Consider the following 18,889-nt stretch of genomic DNA (forward strand, 5'->3'; position numbering starts at 1 on the left):
AGGGTTTGACCTATTTTACCACTCATGCATTATACACGGGGTAAAGCTACTCTCATAAGGCAGAGTCATTAGTACTTTAAATGTATCTGTCTACTGCTGTCCCTTTTCTCTGTAAGGCTGCTGATTTTTTACAATTCTAAATCAATTATTTTTTATTAAATAATGTATGTTTACATGCATCAATGGGAACTGCCCACACACATTTTAAGACAGATCTCAGTGTATAAAGATAATGTAAGGGGTTACAACTGTTATTAGCCCATAGAAAATATTTCTGTTCAGGGTTCCTTAACCAAAGTCTAAATAGTCCTTTTCAATTTGGGATGTTTTTTACTTTGGAGATATAAAAACATACCTGTGGTCATTACTTGCCGACCAGCAATACAACTCAGGTTTTTTGGAGGCTCAGATTCAGCAAAATTCCTAATCCCATGCTTTGCTTTCAGTGGGATGAAATCTTCCATAGTTAAGCATGTTTGAGACCTATTAATGTCTACAGGACTCAAACTTTGCTCTGCACAGTAAGGTGCAAACAACTTCTTGAACATAGTGTAATGCTTCAGGATTTTTCCATGAGCCAGACCACAAATTTTGTGTGCTGTAGTAATCATTGCAAGGACAAACCTTCCTGCTTCTTTTCGAAAAAAATAATTAATATCTGATCACCACATAGTGCAGTTCAGAGCTTATTTTGTTTAGAGCTCCTAAGCCATCCTGTCAGGTACTGCCAGCAAGTTTGGACTTTGAAGACAGCACTGATTTCTCCAGGCTCTACCATGGATTGCCACAGTAAGAACAGGCCCAGGACAAATGTATTCTCTTGCTGCTGAAGTGTTACCATAGGTAAGGCATACAGCATGGATGAACTCCAGTGATCCCTTCCAGCCCTAGCAATTCTGTGATTCTGTGAGATGATGGGAGTAGGCTCAGACCAAATGTTTGTTTGCAGTGGTGGGGGAAGCTAGTGACTACCACCCTTCCCCCCTCCCTCCTCCACAGGGATCTTGTTTTCTGTGGGTCAGTCTTTCCCTTTCTCCACAAAAACTGGATTAATCTCTCTGAAGCAGCTGCACAACAAAAGCTTAGATGTCTGCCCAGAAAATCTTTCCTCTGTACCAGCTGCACTAGTGGCATTGGGGCAGAGATCTTCCCTTTACCTGCTGGGCAGAGAGAGGCTCTTCAACATCATGTCACTCCTTTTGACTTGTGTGACTTTTTTGAAACCCTTGTGAGGGAGATGTCACAGCACTGCTGAAGATGACCTATGTGCTGGTCACTTCAGCACTGGAGCAGAGACCAGGGCTCCTCCCAGGACTGAATTCAGGACAGGGCCAAGAGTTTTCCCACTTCCCAGTTGTAGTCTTACATCTCGGCTCTGGGCTGAGGTGGATGGTGTTTCTCTGCCTGGCTCTGGGCTCTTGAGTGCTTTGGGGCCGAAGTGTGGTCTCTAATGAGAAGTTAAATGAAACCTTTGCTGTTTCTGTGACCTCCAAAAATAGGAGCAAAGTGAAAACAGAGGCAAGAGTCAATCAGCCAGTGATTACATTAAAGAAAATGGTTCTCGGCGGAAAGCATGAAAGAGAAAACAGACTGGGTGCTGGGATTGAAGTAAAGAAAACAAGACTTGTGGGGTTTTGAGGTCTTTTACTTTACTTTTAATCCTTTCATAGTGTATTTTAAATTCATAAATAATGGAATAAAAAAGACACCAACAAAACTCTGCTAAATGATCTTGAGCCCTCAAGCCTCAATCAAAAAATAAACACTATAATGATTTTAAAAGGAATTAGTAATACACAATTATAGTATTCCATGTTTAAAAATAAAGCTGTTGAATAAATGAACAATACCATGGCCTGAAAAGTATTTCAGCTGAAGAGTGAAATCCCTGCAGAGAGTGATCTGTGAGATTCTGCAGGAAATCTGCATTACAATACACCATTTCCATTTCCAGGGAGGGACTCACAGAAGGACACATGGAGGAGAAAAAAGAAATGAAAAAGCCCTAGTCCTTTATGCCTAGGTTGTAGGGGGCCTTGGCCCATCATTCTCATGCTAAACAGTTACTTCTTCTACAGGTACCCGACTGAAATGGGAATATTATTTGAAAGAATAGTGAATGTGAAAAAGGCTAACAGAATTGGTTCTTAGGTTAAAGAAAGCTGTCTCCACAGCTCACTTAGATACAGCAGACATGAGTTTACTTCTCTGTCTTCCTGAAAATGAAGTAAGGAGTGTGTCTGAAGCACTGGGCTGCTCTGCTGCTCTTTGTCTTCTGCCTTCCCATTCCAACTACTCCAGTACTTGTTACTAATTAAATACCTTTGGAGTGGAGGAAAGATTTCAAGCTAGATCATTAGCCCACTAGTCAACCAGCTTCTGAGGGATGTGGGATGCCAGGGTCCTAAGGCTGTTCCAGGGACAATCACAATCTGGTGTTGCTGTTCTCCAGTAAGGGAAACTACAAATAGTATCCTTTAGGCTTAAGTCTTCTGGCTGTAGTTTAGCAGCTGGGGAAATGGCCATCCAGAGACTTGGATACACATAGTATTTTGTCCTGGCTGACTGCCCCATCTGAAGGCTAGGGTGCAATGGGCCAGCTTCACTTGTGTGTGGAAAAATTTACACAAGGCTGCTGGTTTCCTTTTGCTGCAGAGCGGGAAAATTTGTGAAATCTTGGTTAAATTTGTGGGATAGGAAAAAGGGAAATCCAGCAAGTGGAAGAAAAAAGGAATAAAGTTCCTGGCTTCTAGTCCCCAGGTTCCTAAGCCAGCCATAGCAGAGTGTGACTGGGTCACTGGCATTAGCATGTTCACATGGTTACTTTGGTGGAGAGCAGCAGTAAACACACAGCACTGGTTGCACCATGCGTAGCAGGCATAGAAAGTGTTTGGCAGATGGAAAGAATGGGCCCATCAGCTGCATAAATCTGTTTGTTGCAGTCTGTACTATAACCAATACAATGGGCTGTGACCTTCTTTGTGGCAGATGAAGACAGTCTTGAAGACAAGCAGATGCCATGTTTCTGTCTCCTTAGCATTTCATTACACACAGAGTGTCTTCTGCTTGGGCATGTATCAAAAGGATGAGAAACTACAACGCAACCAGCATCTGGTTATTTCCGCTAATCAGAAGTTTGTGGTGATTCCAAAAAGACCCAAAATTTGCCCCTTACAAATTTGCCCCTCTACTCCTGGAAAGCATTAAAGGTCAGTCACAAGTGTTTCCTATGTTTTCCCTTAGACTGTCATCTTTTGCTTATAATTTATTGTGGCTCTGCATTATACCAAAGTATGATCTAATTAAAGGTAGAATAATTTGAAATTTCTGCATTTGTGCAAACACAAATATCTGCCTTCATACATGGATTTAGCCACATTTTATATATGTGCATAATGTCTATGGATTTTTGTGTTTGTGTGAGTGTGTGTATGAAGGCAAACATTTCAAAAAGGTGTGTATGTGAGGAGGCAGTTTTAAAAGCATACCTTACATGGTATAAAATATACTGCTACATAAATCACAGGAAGAATTCCATCTCTAAATTAAAGTACACTCCAGAAAGAGCAATTATTGCCTCTAAAATGTTTCTGTTAAATTCATGAGACACCATACAATTTTATTCATGTTATCATCTACGGTTGCCTGAAAGTGTAAAAAAAAGCCTTAGCCACTAGCAGAGAAATGTGCAAAATACTGTCAAAGGAGTGGCAAAGGTCATTTCTATTGCCTGCCTTTTTATGCGTTCCATTTTGTCTTTTTTTTTTCTCATTGCAGTTTGTTTGTGTACATTGCAAAACTTTAATGGAAGAAAATATGAGGGGGCAAAATAAATATAAAGAAACAGACTGCTGTTCAACAGTGCTGAGTTGGTATTTCCATGAATGATGTTAGACTCGTGTTTAGAATAAAAATTCGGAAAGTCCACAAAGAGAAGGTTGCAGCAATGCTTTTCTCCTTTTCTTTCTCTTTTACACTTGATACATTTTAAAATTAACATGTATTTCTGTGTATTTTGATAAACGTGTTATCATTAAGCACAGCAGTACCGATTCTGCAAGGCACAGAAAGGAGAAGCCATGGAACAGCTGGACCATACATTTTCTTTGGTACTGCAGATGGCCCATTGCTCTGTGCATGGGATTTTGTTTGTGCAGGTTCAAATTCCAAACTCGCTTGCTTAACCCCTGCAGTAATAGCAACTGATTAGGGTTTAACACAGCAATAACAACATTTCCATATGCAGGTGCCTGACATCAGACATGAAAGCTGCATCTGAGATCCCTAAGAAAAGGTACCATTTTCCAGGATGGCAGCAAGCATTTAGAGTTTTTATTGAATTCAGTTGTATCAGCATGTCCTTCATATCTCTGAGAAGGAGAAGCCCTTAACTCTGGTTAATCAGTTGAAATATTATCTTGATCTTCTCAGTAAAGTGTCTTAAATTCAGAAGAGCTTTACTTGTTCAGAATCAGGCTTAGCAAAGTATATAAATAAATGCTGAGGTAAAAGGCAAGACTGAGTATAATCAGATACTTAAGTGCTTTGCTGTAGAAGGGCACATTTTAAGTATTTCCTTGAGTCAGTCGCTAATTGTCTGTTATGCCTGCCTTGAAATGAGATTTACAAGTGTTCTGGCAATGTTTAAAGGCAGTGTAGCTTCACTTCTATAGCTACTTCTTTACTTTTTTTTGCTATTAGTTTGCTTTCTCCCTTCTTATTGTAACACTCCTTCAAGCGGTAAAGAAAACTCCATGTGAAGTATGAGCACAGTCCTTGAATGAACACTTTATTCCTTGAGATAAGGAAAAACATTGTAAGTAAAATGTGATGGATAAGCTGACCTCTGTAAAAAAACCAAACTGTTCCTTTTTCCTCCTAAAATACCGCTCAGTAGATGATGGTACAGGTTTTTCACACCTCACAAGAGTCTGCATAGTTCCAAACCTACAAAAGTGAAAAATGGTGTAGAAACAGTGACATTACAGTTAGAGGCTGTACGTCCTGTGCAGATGCAGAAATTACACCAAGCAGAGTTTCTATGAAAACCAGGAAAGCCTTTCTCCAGAGGTCACTGTGGAAGTGGGGTGAAATGGTAGCTGAAACAAGGGTGCCACTGGACAGTGCTTGAGTGCCAGGCAGTCTCAGCTGTACTGCCAGGACCACAGCAAAGGGAGGTAACAAGGTGTTGTACACAAATATTTCCATCAAGAAGGTGGAAATTCCTGAAATCTCCATATGTTGAATAGTCTTAGGAGAGTTCCAGCATAATTTGTCAGATCAGAAGCTTTAAACTTCCAGAGTTTTCAGATATTTAGACTAACTGGACACTAGGATCTCTAGGGCCCTTTTAGAGAAAAGAAGAAAATACTGACACTACAATAAAGTAATATCAATTCCTTGTCTAGTAGCAACAGTGTATTTCAAGGCACTTTTTGTATTTATTTCCTATGGACCTATTTCCTGCAACCTATGGAGAAGGTTAGATCTGGGCAGGGAACCTATTCCCAGCCCTTTGAAACTGTTTATGGTTGCTATTGTTTTTCCTGTTGGGACAAATCCAACATGCTTTTACATTTTTTCATGGAGAGAAAGCACACCACTGAACTGTTAAGAGTCTGCTCATAGTGAGTTAAATCAGGTACCTTACAGAAGTCAATATGGATTATTTGGACTGGAATTTGTGTATTTGAATTCTGAACAATCCATGTATGAACTTGTGGAACTCATGCATTTGGTCTCCAGTGTTTTTATGATTAAAAAGACAGAGAGAAAATTATACCTCAGAAAATCACTGTTTACAAATAATGTCCCAAAAGGAGTTGAATCCCTGTAGTGGAAACTACCACATGCCATTCAAACTGTTTTGTCTACCCAAATTTCTGGCTTTACTGCTTACCTGCCTAGCCAGTAAATATGACTGGCACATTTCATCACTGATGTAGAATTAAGGTATCAGAAAGTCCACATTTGCTTTCACCTGGTCCTGGATTGAGTGCAGCTCTGATTTCTGGCATGAACAAAGCCCCAGATTCCTTAAATTAGCATTGGCTTCTGACTCAGACACTCCTACCTTCTCCCTGACCCGCAAACACTAGCCTAGGCCAGCCAACTCCCCTTCCTACCAATATACCTATAAGCACACAGCTAAAAAAAAAAAAAAAAAAAAAAATTATCTTTTTGCCCCCCAGTAAAATAGTTTTGTCAGTCTACAATTCTCAGGCCTTTATGAAAGGGACTTTCTTTTAACTATGACTTGTGCAAGTAACTACATGCATAATTTCTGTTTGATAAACAGTAAAAACAATGCTAAAATTAAAGCATTCTTTTTGTCAGCATATGTAGCTGGAATGCTGAAGGCTGTTCTTCTAGTAGGGAGAGATCTTGCACACATTTATTTATCTGGTTAAACTTTGCGGCTCATTTTTAAAGCCAGCAACTTCTCAACCCCAAGCAGCAGAGCACAAGTAAAGGCAGATGGTCGAATGAAGCAGAAAGACTGACTATAAAAAGCTCAGCCTTCCAATAATGTTGCTGCCTCCCAGTTTTTTCATACAAATCTCTCCATTTTGCCTTCCAGAGCCTCACAATTAAAATTCTATTCTGCCTGTCTAATCAAGACAGCAAATCTATTGAATTGCATAATACTGGGGATAATCAAGGAAGGATGTGACATGAATCCATTTTTCTTTACAGGTAGAAAATGAAATATTTTCTCTCTCCCTCTGAAAACAGATGGGTGGCTGAGGAATTTTTATTTGGCCTCTCTTCTCCTTCTTGTTTCTTTCTACCTTTGGCACCAGGCATTCGCTGTTGAGTAGATCTGCTCATCAGGGACCACCAGCATGAGGGCAAACAGGTTTCAGTGGTGACAGTGCCTTACTGGTGTGGGAGAGGCACTGCACGTGGCTCTAGATGCAAGTGGATTTAAGTGGCAGTGTTAATCTCCTCACTGCCCACCCCTTTGCTTTAAGGTTATTTTTCCAGTAGCTGGGAGAACTGAATAAAATGTGTATTTGCTCCCTTGTTGCTGTAGCCAAATCCTGTTTATTAATGCACTCTGAAATCCCTTCTGCACCTCCTGTAATTCATGTTTACATCCTTTAGGGCTGGTCTGGGCTCTTGAGAAGAAAAGAAGGGTTTGCAGGATTTGATCCTGCAGTCTGTGGGTTCTCACACTTAACTGAGTGACCAAATGTAACTGTGGAGTGAGGGCACGTCGCTCCCTCTCAGCTGTTTGAAGAGGAGCTGTGTGAGCTTGTGCAATGATTGAAATTAGCACGTAGCTTCCTCTCCACCAGCAAATCCCTGTGCATGGAGGTGAGCAGGCAGACTACTTTTTGTGTAAAGTCAGAGAGGGAATCAACCCAACTGAGCTGAATTGGTTTGTAACCCAATCACGCTTAATTTGGTTACAGGAAAAACAAGGCCCACGGAGTTTCAACCTTGTTCCTGTGCAACATCAGGAATCTGATTTGTGCCGATCTCATAATCGGGTGCAGACAACAAGGAAAACAAGTCCTTGCAGTGGTTTCTTTACTGAGCCTAACAAACCACATCTGATAAGCTATATAATTTGCTACAGCAATTTGTGCCAAAAATAAAAGGCACAGTCCTACAGTGCAGCATGTTTCTGAGAAAAACAGAGCCCCACCTCTTGCCTTTGCAAGAACCCCACCTCTTGCCTTTGCAGCATCTTTCTCTTTCTGTTGCTCTCTCAGTGAGCCTGAGCAGATGCCTTCCATCCTGGATGCTGCTGTGGAGTACCTTGCCTGCCCTGCTCCCCAAATTGATTTTGTCTCCCTTCTTCTCTGCAGGATGATCCAAGGTGATGGCACTAGCAGGAATAGGAAATGATGACAGTACCTTGATGACTTGAACAGTTAAGGTTTTTTGTTGGCTGAGTGGCTGTGACTAGAGGGGAGGAAGCTGAAGATCTAAATCATCAAGTCATAAGCTACACAAATTTTTCTAAAAGAACCCACGCTTTTTTGTTGTTGTTGTTGGTGTTGATTTGACAGTTATTCTAATCTTGCAAGAAATGTTTCTTTTTTTAGTTTAGTTCAGTTTTAGTGACCAGAAAAGGAACTAGTTCATCATGTGTATTTTACATATCAGGCCTCTAATGGAAAAAAAATTCCTACGCATTTTTGGGGGTTTGATTTTTTTCTTTGTCCTGTTTCTTACAGAGAGAGAGGGAAAGAAAAAAAAGCAAACAATACAAAGTTCTGAAGAATGCAAGCTGTCAGCTATGCCATGAAATAACTTGGAGGTTAAATGTGAATCACTGCAGTATGTTTTCTAATTTGGATTTTGCCAAGGTTACCTTAAAAACCTTAATGCTTTTTGCAGTGTTTACAGCAAAAACTGCAGATGTGCTTCTTGGTTATTAAAGGGAAAGCATATGAGAGGGAGGTGGACTAAAAGGAAAGGAGAAAGAAAGGTCAATGATTTTAATTCTACCTCGCTGAATTCCAAAGTTTGAAGGGATATATTTGCTTGAAAGGTCATGCTGTGGAAGGTAAGCACCCTGAAAGCAGCGTGTTCGGGGTTGTACAGTGGAAATAAACAACAAGGTAACTTGCCGGGATGTTTGCGTGTCAAAGGTGACAAAAAACCTGCCTTTCTTTTCAAAGCCTCTCAGCCCTCTGCAAACTCACTGGGATCAGGACTGGAGTTTAAAGGCAACACAGTGGTGTTTGCTTTAACTCCTTACACAAAAGCCTGATCCAGTAGCCAGCAAGATTTCACTTCTTACTGAAAGCAACTAAAGGAGAGAGCAGCAGGCTTCATATCAGAGCAGTACTTGAAACTTTCAGTGTTTGTGGGTTCAGTGAGTTCACACTGTGTTCCCTTAAATATGAAAATTCTAGAAAAACAAAATCTGGGCACAAAGATTTGCAATGCTGACTTCGATTATGAATATCCTTCTGATGGTAACTTTGAGGCCAAATATATAATACTTTGGTTCTTTGCTTGCACATAACCCAGCACAATGGATTCCAAATTTATGAATATTGTCTCTGAGCACTACTACAACACAACAGTGGATACTGATAATGTTATTTATTCTTCAGTTAAAGTTACCTGGAAGGAATGAGATCCTTCAAGTCAAGTATCAAGAAGGTTTTCCTTTAACACCCACCCCTCCTCTCTGCCCCCTGGCCAATTCTTGCATGGCCCATTAATGGATTTTAACTATATAGCAGTACTGGAAGGAAGGAAAGTTCTTACAGGCAAGGACGATGGAGGCGCACGACAGAATAAGTGACTTATACAAGGTCATGCAGGAAACCTGATGCTGTGCCAAGAACAGAGTGTAAGTTCCTTGAGTTCTAGTTAAGCTCTTTGTCCATTTACCCATCCTCCTGCCTGCTTGCCTAAACCAAATAAACAATGACAGCCACACACACACACACACACACACACACACACGTGCACCTACGCACATGTGCACACATTACAAGACAGTATTCCTGCAAACAAACTCAAATGTTTGGAAGCAGGCAAAGCATTCTTGTGCACCTTTAGTTTAAGCAGCCCTGTCTGTATGTATTCTAATGCATGGTGTTTAAACAAACCCAACACTTTAAAATTGCAGCCCGTTGAGCATATGGACAGTGCGATCTTTGAAAGGATTTTCATCTGCCAACATCTTGGTGGAATATGGTTCATCGCAGAAATAAAGCACGCTGGGTTTTAAGTTCCTTCCCCCAAGTGCATGGGGAACAAGGGCTTTTGAAGGAATCATCACTAGAGTATGTTAACATGAGAAACAGCTAATTTAGCCCTTGCCTCATTGTCAGAAATCTTTACTTGAGGCTGAAAAGTACCACGAGCATTGTTAGCCTGAACCATTATAGTCTGGCAGACACAAGCAATGGTAAACAGAATTGTATAATGGTGTCAGCAGATTTAGGACTGAGCTTGTGCTACTCAGTCTATATTTAATTCTACAGTGAATTTGCCTCTCTGATTAGGCTCTACTCCTGTATCCCTGCTAACAGCTGAAATATTGTCTCTGCCTTAAATGCAAGGAGGATCAGGCTTTAAAGAAAGGGGCTCTTATTTTTTGCAAAGCTGTACTCAATGAGCATGTTTTGGAAATACATCAGCATGACCTTTCAGCAATGTGCCAAAAAATGGGAAAAAAAGGGAAAGACTTTGGGAACTGCCAACCAGGAAACATTGTTTTGTTTGTTTAAAAAAGAAAACCAGAAACCCGTCCAAGAATTTTTGTGTAAGTTAGAGGCTAAGTCACTCTCCTTTATAATCACTCATCTTTTTCTGGATACTGTATTTTCAGTGAGGGTAGATAAAATCTGGTAACATGCTCATTGGCTCTGTGTTTGGATTCAGTCCCCTTGACACTCATCTGCCTCCATAAACTTTCATCTCCTAAACTCAAAGCAAGTTCACCCAGGAAAAGAAAAAGAGGGAGGGGGGCTGGGGCGAAGGCTGGCAAACTGCACAATAAAAATCCAAATTGCAGCTTTTGCCATTTCTCAATGAAGAAAACATTAGCAATGGCCAAGAAGTGCAATAAAATGCCATAAATCACCCAGGTTTTATTTTCTGTATGGGAGCCCTACATAAAGATGAATTTCTGGCAATTTCTAGATACACACAGGTTTTGCAAGTGTGATTATTTTTTCAGGTTGTGTTGCACTGAGTGATTTTATATAACACGTGCAGAGAGTGAATTGGAGAGAGACCGAAAGGTGAAAAGCTATATATACTACTCCTTCACCCTCTGCCTGCTCCCTTCCCCCTGTGCTGGCTGTTTTGCAGTGTCAGCCTTCCATGCATCATCAGCTCTCTACAAGCGATGGAAACCCCCTCCCTAGAAGTCAGAGGGCTTGCGCAAAGCCATAGGATTTGGCTATCCCAAATGCACTCTGGTGCATTTCTTATTCTTCTCCTCCCCCCTGTTTACATTCCAGCTCATTTCTCATTTTCCATGGGAAAGAAAGAGATACTAGCAGGTATAACAAGGGGCCCTTTAAATATTTCCTGATTCCTGCTTGCTAATGGGACCCTAAAACTGTGTTTTACAGAGGTTCTCACACAATGTACTTTCAATAGCAGCACAACTTTTATGGAAATTTTGTTAAAGTGGAGAAAAAAGTTAAAAATAAATTATCAGTTCTTTTAATGCTAATTGCTAATGTAAAATGGAATAACTGCCATTTTGTTAAATACAAACAAGTCTGACAAACCCAGTCTTCCAATTTATTTGGAGCTTGGTAATTTTTCTTAGGTGACTGTTCAAAGGGATACTGTCACTTGGTTTAGACCCCAATTTAATTCACTTTAAGGCTGATTTTAATTTCATAGGTAATTAGAGATACTTTTCTTCATGTTAAACATACCCAATCTCACAGAGTGATAACAAAATCCCCAACAACCAATGTTTAAATAGGACATATTAAACCAGCCCCCCCAACATTTTGTGCCCCCTCTAGCTTCACCAGTTGGCTAGTGAGCATGGAGTCAAATTCTGCCTCAGTGACACATATGCAGCCAGCCTCCCCCTGACCTTAATGAGAGCTCTGTGCCTACGTCTAAGGGCAGAATTCGACCCATTTTTTCCCAGGGTGGTAAGGGGCTCAGATGCTTCTTCCTCCTCCTATTTTGCTTTGCTGATGGATGAGTGCAGTGCACCAGCACAAACAGTCGTGGTATAGATCCTAAACATAAATGTGATGTTAATTTCAAGGTCTATTAGCAACACCACGAAAAAAAATAAATGTTTGACAGGACAAAATCTGCAGGGGAAAAGAAAACATTATTCTCAAGCTTCAGGGAGGTTATTATTACAAACAATGGAGAATCGATAAATTATATTTAACACTATTGAAGGCAGTTGACAGTGTTCCTTTGAGTGAGCACACCGAGGTCCCGAACACCGTGTGACTGCTGCCCGAGTGCCCAGAGCTTGCTAACTCACCATCGGGTCACGTTGGGAACACTCTGCACAGCATTTGTGGAAGAGCTGCTGGGAAGTGCACTGTGCTGAGAGCACACACACACACACACACACACACGCATCAATAAACTGAAACACAGTCTTTTTTTTTCCCCTCTGAGCTTGTTATGCTTAATTTCTGAGTTGGTGAAGTGGGCTGGTGCATACTCTCAGGGTTGTTTTTTGTTTCATTTGAAAGCAAGTGGAAAGGCAAAAGCAAACAGGGTTTTGGCTACAAAAGGATGACCTTCCTTGTAAAGAATTTAAGTCTTTTTAACTTCAGAGGGGAATGAGGCAGGAATGCTGTTTGTATCTGAACACTAACATGGTGAAGGGGAGCTGGGGGGAGGGAAGCGGCATCTTCCTCCTATCACTTCGGTGCTTTCAAAGATCCCCATTTCCCAGAAGCACTTCTGCAGCAGGATAATATAATTATTAGCAGCTGTTAAAACAAACAACAAACAAAAACAAAAAGCACAGGCCAGGACTGGCATGTCTGCACATGCCTGAATGCTCTGACCGTTGCACTGAAAACTCCAAAGAGGCCCCTTTCCCCACTGCAGCTCGGATTCTGGCCTGGTGGAGCCAGAGCGTGGAACAGCAGGGCGAAAACTGCAGCCAGAGGCATTTATTTTCATCCATTCATGTTATGAATGCCGAACACTCCTCCATTTGATGAGTGGAGCATTGATTCTTTTGCTTCTTGAACACGCTCTCCCATAAACAAAGGGCAGAAGAGATGACTTATTTCAGATTTAGAGAAACACGGGGAGAACAAATGAAACGACAGAAGGAACAAATGCAAAAAACTTCCACGCTTTTAAAGGGGAATATGGGGAGAGGAGGAGAGGGGGAGAAAGAGCTTAAATGATTGTTTGCTCTGGTGGCTTTAAAAATCTGACAAGTGGTAGGATTTCTGATCACATCTTTTGTTGTCATGTGGCTCGTTCCTAGGATTGCGGGGGGTGGAGGGGGGAATGCAGATCTTTCTCTCTTTCCCTTTTTAACAAGAGCCTTCAGGGCCTTAAATTCTGGCTAAAAGTTTATAAACATGATCCTGGGAATCTGTAAAATCCAAAAGCAAATAAAAGCATTCCCGTGCGAATTGTTTATTAAAATCACATGATTTTTAAGAAGCTCTCATGATTCCTTGGGCCAGTTTCACGATTCTGAATGCTCAAGGCTGGCAGTATAAATTCTACCTGCTCCCTGGGACTACTTTTTCTATTAGCTGGCTCTAGGCAGCTACTTGGTCTGCAAATTCCTGTTCCGAATTCTCCATTCATTTATTAACAAGGCAGAGGGGCACAGGTAGAGTGTCAGCCCCATGAATATGAATGCCCTGCTTGGCTGATCCGAGTGGCAGGCACCAAAGCAGCGACTTACAGCAATGTAAAACGTGACTGCCTCCAACAGTGCGCACCCTGCCTTCTCCCTTCCTGCTCCGAGGATCCCGTGCCCGGCACACAGCAATCCATCCGGTGTGCTGGTGCAGAGCTGCCCTTCATTTCAGCCGTGGGCTGCGGTGGCTGAGGCAAGGGCATGTGTTTGGGCTGTGCTGCCGGAGCTCCAGGGGAAGGCAGGCAACATCTGGCCCAGGGGCAGGGCGGGCAGGAGGGTTTGAGACCGCTGCAGCAGAATGCACAGGCTCTCATCCCTCAGTCTGCAGCTAAAATGAAATGCAAAATGGCACATATCGCATGCATGTCCCCTTTGTCTGCGAGGGAGAGACTTCGCTCTTTAAAGGGGCAGTACGCAAAAGCAGCGAGGTTTCTGATGCTGCTAAGCTTGCTGGTATCTTTCCAGGCTGGATAATAATTGGCAAATGTCAAAGTCTTAAACAATATTTAGCGGTAATTAAAAATGTGACTAAACCCTGAAGGTTGGCATTAAATCCAGGCAAATCCTTTAATATACTGGGCCAGACCTGCTGTAAGTATTTCTGAAACTTTACAGCTTGGACCCCTCTCCACTGATAATGACGGTCAGTCTTGTTATCATGGACCTCTTCCTTTGTCCTGCCCTTGCCTGCCAGGCAAAGAAGCTCTGCCGCTTACATTTTCTTCTTGACCCTCCTTGTCCTTTTCTCAAGTGCCTCTTATGTTGGTTAGATAAAAGGTAGCAGTGTTCTGAAATGCTGCCTCTGTAGTTTTGCTATGTAAAATGACATTCATTCTGAAGAGTGGTAAGAAAATAATGATCTCATTAGAAGAGAGTTTAGCTGTGTAGTGGTTCCTCTCTGTAGTGGAGATTAAATAGCAGCTAACTACAAACAATAGTCATTTAAACAAAGAGCTGGCATCAAAGTTATTATCTCTCTTTCTGCCCTTGAAGAACATCATCAGAAATTGATCCTCTCACCACCGCACATTTTCATCAAAGGTCCTGAATTTTAAGCTTGAAACACTAATTGTTTTGTGCATGCGTGCGTGTGTCTATGTGTGTTCTAAGCTGGTTCCTTGGGTTGGTGTTCTTAACTAATTATTGGTGACATTTCACTTTTTGTTGGTCATGAACTGCCTCAACTGTTGTTTTTTCCTTTCTTCCTCAGAAAGAAATAATACAAATCTTGTCTCAAAAAAGAGAGGTGAAGTGGCAGAGATAAAGGAAATAATAGTGCAAACAGCTTTCTCTCTCCTGTGTATGAGGAATGCTAGGAGCGTGTGGCCACTGCACATTTGGGAAATGGAATAAAAGAGATGGTTCAGAGTTGCAGATGATGCCCAGGCTGTAATCAGAATAAGAGAAGGATGGGAACAATGAACCTGGGATTTCCAGTTTCATACTGCATCTAGGAAAATATTAAAGTCAAATTGCAAGACAAGAAGCAAGGAAGCCTTAAAAATAAACAGCCACCCCTTTCTCCTCTGACCCAAGACCCTCCACCTCCTCTGGTGATGGTGCATCATTTCTTTCCTTTCTGAAACAAGAGCCTGGTTTCCTTGGTTGATGCTTAATCACAGCAGAACATCCTCTCTTTACACTCATGCAACTTCTGAGCCGTGGAAGGGGAGAAGCATGAAAAGCAAACCATACAGGAACATGCTGCTTAAAGCTGGAGCTGTCTGGTTGCTGCTCATGCTGTTGCAATTGCTGCCATGCAGCACCAGTGAGGGGCCTGTGTTTCAGGGATGGCAACAAGCAAAAGAGTGGGGTGTAATGATGATTATGATGCTGGTTCATATATGCATACATGCAGCTAACCCCAAGTTTGATTTGTGGTTGGCTTAAGATCGAGCATATATATTCTACATCAGTTAGGAAAGAACAGCTTGTGAGAAATTTACGCTCACTGTAGTGCATGAAAATGCCTCATTTTTCTAAACGTCTTTGTTCAATGTGAAGAACCAGATTCGTCAAGACCCAAAATATAGAGCTGTCACTGTCTTTTTAAGGGCAGATGTATGCAGTCACCTACGTTCATCATGACCTCCAAATGCCAATTATATCTCTAGGAAATCTGAAAGAAAAATGTCAGCCTTTTTGTTTGAGATTTCCTGTGAAAAGTGAAAATTGAAGCAATAGCTTGGTTAGAGCCTCAGTCTACTTTGGGTTGGTCTGATCTGAACTGATTTCTTTCTGGAACAATTCTCTTTGCCATGGAAATCATTGTAAAGTACATATTTTTCTTTCCTTGAAAGTGCATTTTTATTGAAAGAGACTTTTTTGTCTTTTAAATGAAAAACATTTTGACCAAGTCAGCTAGGGACATAAAAGTGCCCAAATACTAGTGAGTCTAAATTCCTGACCTCTGATCTGGAGAAGTTACGGAATGCATAATTTTGAAGAATTGCAAAAAGGGAAGAAGTGTAATAAAAGATAATAGCAGTGACTTCTACTACCCACATACAATCAAGAAAGGAGTTATCTAAGGACATTGTAACACTCACTGAAGCAGCTTAAAAGAAAGCAGGAAGAAAGAGAAAACAATTTATGATTAAATGGTGAAGTTCAAAATGCTGTTTGAGGTAGCATTTTGGACCTGGAAAATGGAGAGAGAGCAGGAATGAAGCCAAAAGTAGAGAGTGCAAGCTATGATAAGGAAAAAGAAGATGAAAATTCTGAAGAATGGCAATTACTTGATAATAAGGGTTATTTAAATATATGAGATACTGTAAGCCTGTCCGTCCACAGGATTTCAAGGATGCAAGGAAAGCAATTAAGGGGAACAGGGTTCTTCCAGACAATTTTGACAACTCCTTTGATTGCCAGCAGGGTAGATGGTACAGAGGAATCCAGTGAATTTGTGGAAGTCAAATTAGTTTCACACTGGTCCTGTGCAACAGTGCACAAAAGCATTGCCTTGCACAGCAATGCCAGGCGACCTACCCGGGGTTGTGGCTGGGAACACTTCTTGCAGAGCTGGTGACAACCTGCAGGATGACGACTTCCGTGGACGGGCTGAATCTGTGGGAGCTGCCTCTGCTATTTCCGTAGATTTTTTTCATGCTGTTAGAAGCCTCTGGGAGTTCAGCTCTGCTGCTTGCCCTGCCTCTCTGGGGAGCAAAGCAGTCAGGACAGCACTGGCTAATGAACGGAGCACAACAGCAGGAGGTCTTCCACCCTGGTTTATTCATTGTGGCCCCAGGTTTTACTCAGCAAAACTCCTTCACTCACAAAACAAGTTTAATGCTGTCTCTGATACAGTGTATGGCTACTGTACCTTGACTTTCAATTACATTAAATCCTATTATAATCACTTTCTTTATAACAAATCCTCTTTAACACCTGAAAAGCTCAGTTCCCATGGGTGCAGTGCTGTGTTCTTGAAATAAAAAACAGTGGAATTCTAATGGAAATGCATTAACTGGGAGAATACTTTGAAAATGTGCCTGGCATGAAAGGCCTTCAGCACGCAGCTTACATTCAAATAGCAGTGGAGAAAAAAATTCCCAGAGCCAAGCACTTGTACACCAGCTGCCTTAAGATAGAGTGTCTGAATCACTGTGTTATCACAGTAAAACATCTTGTATGGAAAATCATCACTATCCAAAGACAGGTCAAGTACAGGTTATCTAAGTACTATTATTATAGAACTGAATGTTTTCCATCAAAACAGGAGCAAGAATTTGAAGAGATTTACGGTGATGGCCAAAAGGCTCAGTGGTATAGTTGATAAAACATGGAGCTTCTTTGTGACTTTTTTTATTTGTTGTTGCTGCTTTTTTTTTTTTCTGGCTGGCAGGAAGGCACCAAAAGTAGCATGCCATGTTTTGTTAACAATTATTTTCGTGGTTCTACCCTTCCTGGAAAAATAGAAGATTTTGTGCATGATTCACATGATGTTTGGTTTTTGTTATATAAAAATTACCCTGATGTTGTCTATTAAAATGAGAAATAATGACTCAGTTGCACTTCTCTGGGGGAGATGGAAAGAGAGAGGAGAAGCATATTTCTAGTACAGATGCAAATATGGTACCTCCATCCAAACAACTGGGTCTTTCTCAATGCATATTACATACAGCTTGAAAAGGAAATGCTCACTTAGGGGTTCTAGGAGATAGCAAGTAAAATGAATGATGTGAATAATTCATGCCTTTAGGGTACCATGCACCTCTTGGTCTGTTTCCCATACTGGTGGAGTTTGTTGAGGGAATCTGAAAGCCTGAGCTACACCTCTATGCTTACAAACTAACGTCTGGGGTCCTCTCACACACTGGCCAAGCACTGAAGAATAGATAACATCTTTGCATACAGTTTTTAGCAGTAGAAAAATCCTCAGCCCTGTTTTTATACTATCTGAATACTGATTCATGACTTTGCTGTCTCAGTACAAACCCTAAGTGGGCAACACTTTGTCGCTGTTGAGCAGCTAGCAGAGTAATGAAGGCACCAGTTCTCAGTGGCATGAAGGAATGACCTTTATTGTTTTGATTTCATCACATATATAGAGTTCTCAAAAGTCACCCAGATTGGTCAGTCAGAAGCCTTCCCCCAGGCCTGATTGGCCAGGCCTGCACTGTCCAAGTTCTGGGACACTGTTCCAACAACATCCAAACTTTATTTATAAAACACAAGAAAATTTCTCATGGGAAAAAGCTGTGCTAGCCACAGCACATTGCAGTAAATACATTTACTACTGTTTGTAGTAAATGTTTTCTTGTGTATATCTTGCCTGGGAAATAATTTAACTTACACTTTAATTTGCATAACCCTTTTGGGTACATACATACCCCTTCTTTAAATGCCAGCAAATGTGGTTGCATTTCAAGGAGTACCTCTCTGCTAACTTCTAGCAGAGGTGCTGGTAAATGCTTTGCTGAGCTGGGAGGACTACTCACATGGTCCTGCTTGACCACATCAGCAGCAAAAAAATGAAATAATGATCACAGTTTTCCAGTGTAGGCAACTGCCTTCTCACCTAGAGCTCTGTTTTGGTGACAGTGGAGCCCTATATCAGCTCATAATGACTGTGAATGTGCACCCTAAGGGGTTGGAGTCTGTCATTAAGTGTGTGCACACATTTCTCCTTGATTTTCAAGCAGGGGAGACAATAGTGTATGCTGGCAGGTTCTGCTGCTAGAATATGGCAAAATGTGATGGCTTTGTTGAATGGTGAATGTGCGCTGACATAAGGCAATATTCTCTTCCAAAGGAAAAAACCCATTATTTTTTTCTGTGTAGAAATCTTTTTATAGATTATTGTGTGTATAATTCTGAGGAAGTAGCATACTTCTTCTTGCAAAGTGGAGCTAAAAAATTGTCTGAATTCTGTGGAAAGGTTATGTAACTGTACTCTTTCTTTAAATAGTACTTTTTATTCATACTGCTTACTTTCTCATCAGTAGGAAAAAAATATTTTCCTAGCACAAAAGGTAATTTCCAAAGGACTGTAATTAGTTCATGAAAACTCTGCCTTTTGTCATATCTCCTCAGCTGAAATGGAAAAAAGGATGGGCCTTTTTCTTTGTTAAAACAAAA

At 41.2% G+C, this 18,889-nt stretch overlaps 1 long non-coding RNA gene across 5 annotated transcripts in view; it reads left to right on the forward strand.

Moving 5' to 3' along the window:
- Positions 1–18,889, forward strand: part of LOC146439675 (uncharacterized) — a 91,646-nt gene that overhangs the window by 14,310 nt on the left and 58,447 nt on the right. The window contains exon 4 of one of the 5 annotated variants that reach the window (XR_014850872.1): positions 7,818–12,874. The exons of the other annotated variants lie outside the window; for them this stretch is intronic. This is a non-coding gene — a long non-coding RNA (uncharacterized LOC146439675). Of the gene's footprint in view, positions 1–7,817; positions 12,875–18,889 lie in introns of those variants that run through there. 5 annotated transcript variants of the gene reach the window in all.

Source organism: Lichenostomus cassidix, chromosome 3, assembly GCF_008360975.1.
Source record: "Lichenostomus cassidix isolate B80296 chromosome 3, HeHo_3.0, whole genome shotgun sequence".
Taxonomy (NCBI): domain Eukaryota; kingdom Metazoa; phylum Chordata; class Aves; order Passeriformes; family Meliphagidae; genus Lichenostomus; species Lichenostomus cassidix.